The sequence below is a fragment of the Python bivittatus genome, unplaced genomic scaffold (assembly GCF_059951505.1).
Source record: "Python bivittatus isolate LINGU-HERP-01145 unplaced genomic scaffold, Pbiv_v1 ctg000980_np1212, whole genome shotgun sequence".
NCBI lineage: Eukaryota > Metazoa > Chordata > Lepidosauria > Squamata > Pythonidae > Python > Python bivittatus.
The window spans coordinates 352,019-356,817 of NW_028277125.1; positions in this window are offsets into that span (position 1 = coordinate 352,019).

The window sequence follows — 4,799 nt, forward strand, 5'->3', positions numbered from 1 at the left end:
ACAGAAAAGAAAAAGAAAGAAATTAAAGAGCTAAAAGTGCAAGAAAAGAAACAAAAGGAAAAGAAAAATGGAAAAGAAAGAAAAAAGATACAAAGCAGTGGCTTCCAATCTCCTTTACAGCAGTTATAAGTACAATTATAAATTTACCTCTTGCTCTATGGTTACAACATAACTCTCTTCTTTCTATAATCTATTCTGTCTAATCATCAAAACCATAAATCGTAAGTTCATTTTTTTCTGTTTTCCACGAAAGGCCCTTAAGGAAGGGGTTCTGTTCTGCTGACTACGGGTCCTGCGCTGGGTCACATCTTCCTCCTCCTCCCACCCACCCGAAATACTGCTTCTCCATCAGAGGCCATTTTCCTTCCAGTGCTGTGGGGAGGCCATGCCGTATGTTTGCAACTTTCTGTATCCAGTGCACGCCCACAGCTCTGCACCATCCAACTTTTAGTGTCGGGGTAGCTTGAGCAAACCTTTGGCGTATTCCTGGTCACAGTTAGCCCCTTTCCCAGGACTTGGTGGGAAAGGTCGCTTGTCCTCTTAGCTCTACATATATTCAAGAATCGGAGTTCAGAAGGATCCAGAGGTGGGGGAAAGACACCTTGATTCCATCCCTAATTTACCACCCTAAAAATGTGAACATCAGAAGTTGCATTCTTGCAATTAACCCATTTTCTGGGGTTTCACAATCCATTAAACCATAAACAACAAGTTAGAATTTGCGCAATTTACTACATGAATCAAATCTAAGGGAGATTAACACTAATCAGGCTTAGCATGTCAATTGAGTGCAGCTGGTAGGGCTTTTCCTGCATAAGCATGTGGTGCGAACTCAGCCAGTGCAATACTATTATTGGCAAGCAGCTTGTGACACCAGAGAATGGGAGAAAAAGCCAAGATTTAAAGTATGGGGCATGCCAATACGGGGAATCAGGGCCCCAGCCTGGGCAGAGAGTGACCTTTCTCAGAACAGCCAGAACTGCTTGCATCTGCAGTCAGGCATCCTTTCCACGCAGGGGGAGCTGTTCTCTTCCAGAGAGAGCATGGCATTCCCTGGGGCAATCTTGGGCACTCTAAGACTACCCCCCAGGCCTGATCCTTCAGTGTCATCCTGACTTGCCAGCCCAGGCAGGTATTTCACCCTCAAGCTGGGGGTCAGTAAATTGGAAAGCCCAGCCCACAGTCCAGCCTCATCGGCATGGGAGGCGCCGCCGCTGCTGCTGCTGCTGCTGCTGCTGCTCCTTCCCTGGATCAGAGGACAACCAGAAAGAGAAGGGGGGTACAGAAAAGGCTGGGCGCCCTGCCTGCCTGCCTTTCCTCGCCCCCTTTCTTACCCCTCCAGCAAAAAGCGCCTGCAGCACGGACAATCACAGTGGCCCTGCTTGGCGCATGGACACAGGACAGCCAGAAGGGAGAGGGCAAAGATGCGGGTGAAACCGTCTGCCGGTGGCCAGGATCCCCTTGTACTGCAGTGAGATGGTGCAAAAAGGGAGCCTTCAGGCAACGCTAGTGCCCCCCAGCTGGGCCTGTTAAGTGAACTGGGCACTGCGATTGCCTCTTAAGCCAGAAGGAGATATTCTCTGGGCCAGCCGAAAGACTGGGCTGAGAGGAGCAAGGTATCCTTCAGCAGGGAGATGGAAGGCGTTACATCCAGGGAAGGAAAATATGGAGCTCACGTCCAAGTTGGGGGACTCCTGGCTTGGGAACGCTGCGCCCGAGAAGGACTCGGGTGTGGTCACTGACAACAAGCTGAACGTGAACCAGCAGTGTGAGACAGCTGCTAGAAGGGCTAACGCAGTTTTGGGCTGCATCTTGTACAAAAGAAGCAAAGTAACAGTTGCTCTCTTCTCAACACTGGGAAGACCACCTCTGGAGTCCTGGGCACAGTCCTGGGCACCACGTCTCCGGAAGGCTGTTGACTGCTCAGAGCAGGTCAAGAGGAGGACAACAGATGATGTGGGGACTTGAGGGCGGGCTGAAGGGACGCGGGATACATTCAGTCTGGAGAAATGACTCGGTAGCTGTGTTCAAGTACATAAAGAGAAGCTGCAGGGAAGGTGGTCAACAGCTACTTCCAGGACCAGAAATGACAGGTATGAGTTGCAAGACCTGGATTTCATTAAATGCAGGGAAAAACTTCCTGCACTTGGCAGGCTCTCCATCTCCCGAGGTTGGTAAGAGGAGGCTGGACAGGCACCTCTCATGGAGGGTTTCACGGGTTTCCTTCCGTACAGAGGCCAGCTGATCCATGTGGTCCCTTCCCACGCCGCAGTTCTGCTTCAAAGGCTTCGACAGCCTGGCATCCTGCTGCCCGTGAGGTGAGGGCAGGGTCCACTCTGAGCAGCAGCAGCAGCAAGAACAGTGTTCCTATATTCTTGCGGGGGGGCAGCCTTTAAAAGCCAGTGAAGCTCTGAAGGGGACCCTCAGTAGCTATGTGATCTGGGGGGTGGGAAAGGCCTTAAGGGACATCCCCCTCCCCTCCCCTTTCCAGCCCCGGGCCTGCCTGTGCCTTGCCGAGCCTGGATGTGGGGCCCAAGACAATCTGCAGTCTGTCTGCTGGGGCAGCTGGTGCCAGCCCCGGGCCTGGCTGGACGAGGCTCCCCGCGTGGCAGGCTGTAGGGCTGCTGGAGCCGCCCCGGGGGCTCCGCACGGAGAGAAAGAGGCGGTCTTCCTGCCGCTCTGCCAGAGGCCCAGGTGTGGCTCTGCCAGCCTTCAGAGGCAGCCCTGAAGGAAGAGCCTTCAGCAGGACCGGCCTTGGAGGCTGCCCCCATTCAGCACTGAGGCCCCCAGAAAGGGAACCCTCTGGAGAAGGGAGGGTGTCCATCTAAAACGCCAGGCTGCCTCCTCGGAAGCTGGCTTCTCTGCCACCCGTCTCTGGCGCCGCGTGGCCGTTTAGGGCCCCTTCTGAAAAAATGAGGCGGAGGAGGAGGGAGGCGCCCTTATTCCCCCCCCCGTCCCCCTCCAGAGCCCCAGCCCAGGAGAAGGGGCCTGGGCCAGCAAGCCTGCCCCCCCCCCCGTCCTCTTCGTGGGCACAACCGCGTCCCAAACGCCTCTTCCCGAAGGAGATGCCGGAGGAGAGGACGGCCGCCTCGCCTCCAGCCTAGCTTTCTCTTCTCATTCAGGCAGGAAGCGGGTGATGGTGTGCACGAGGCAAGATGGCTTCCTGCCCGGAAGCAGCCCCAAGATGCTGTTTCCTGCAGACTATTTTCCTGAAGAGGGGATAGGAAAGGAACTCTTCCCTGAGGAAACACTGGCGAGGCCATCCTGGTGACCCCTCGTTACCGAAACGGGCTCGCTCGCTCGCTCTCTCCCCCCCCACACACCCCACTCCTACTCCAGCCTCTAGTGGGGCAGAGGGGGGCTGTGCCCCTTGGAGATTGCAGCGCTCACTGAGGGCAAGACCCTCAGGGAAGAGTGAGTCCTGCAGAGACTGCAAGCCGAGAGAAGTCTGCTGGGGCGGGGAAGAGGAGGAATTACGCCCACCAAGCTCTCTAGCCTCACCTACTTTGATTTCAGGAAAAGTCTTTTAATGATAGCAAAGTACCAGCTTGTAACTCCGTATTTTTCATTTCAGAAAGGACCTGGGCAGCTGTGGAAGCACCAGGGGTTGGCACGGAAGGGGGTCTCCCTTTCCACCTTGTGGGAGGGGGTGAGAACTGTCTTTACAGGCAGAGATCAAGTCCAGGCATGGGCAGAAACCATACTCATGACCTATGGCGGGACATCGTTGAGGGACCTACTAGTCTGACTACATATTTCAGTGGCCTTCAGACTCTGTCAACCGTGGTGTCCTTCTGGACCATCTGTGAGGGTTGGGAGCAGAGGAACCATCATTAGTAGTTCTGCTCCTTCTGAGTGGGCCATTATGGTCAGTGGATCTGGGGGAGGAGAGGGGAAGCTTTGGGGCATTCAAATATGGGGTGCTCCAAGGCCCAATCCTTTCCCCTATTCTATTTAAAATCTACATGAACCTGCTGGGGAGGTCCTGGAGCAGCTGAGAACACCAGTGCTACCCACTTGGCCATCTCTCCCTGGACCAGTGGAAGTCTTGCACGGTGCCTGGAGGCTGTAAGAGTCTGGATGGGAGAAATGAGTTGAAGCTTAACCCAAGCAGCACGGAGTAGCTATCGGTTGAGAACTGGACTGAATCCAGGACGTTACCAACGTGAGCTCTGGATGGGTAGACCACTGAAGACTACTCAGAAACTGCAACTAGTGCCAAGTGCAGTGAGCCATATTGACCAGGACACCCCACTATTGTCATGGAACATCAATGCCGCAGGAACTGCCCTGGCTGCCTGTTGGTTCCCTGGACAAGCCTACATGGCCGGAGACCTAACAACAGGCGAAGCTAGAAAGAGGGAGGGAGGCTGGCAGGCAGGCAGCGAATTGCTGCTGCTAGTTTAGCATCCTCTCCGATGTTAGCGTGGCCAGGATTGCCACCAGCTCCTGCCCCTGGAAAGTGCTACGTCAGGAAGAGGAAAGTCCGCCTCACCTGCCTCGTGTCCACTGTATGAAAGACCTCACAGCCCAACTCAAAGCCCCCCCCTCCGGTTCCAAGACAGAGACGTGCCTGAGCCTCGTCCAGCCTGCCCTGCCACCTTCCTGCTTAGCTTTTCAGCTCCTGCTGTGGCCTCTGAGGGAGCCACCTGGGCAGGAGCGAAGGGCAGGCCTCAGGAAAGCAGAAGGGCGCCTCTTGCTTGGCCCGAGGGCCCTCAAAGCACACCCGCCCTAACCCTCCCAAACAACAGCTTGAGGGGATTTGGTTCCCGATCAAGGAAAAAAGGACAAAGATCCGG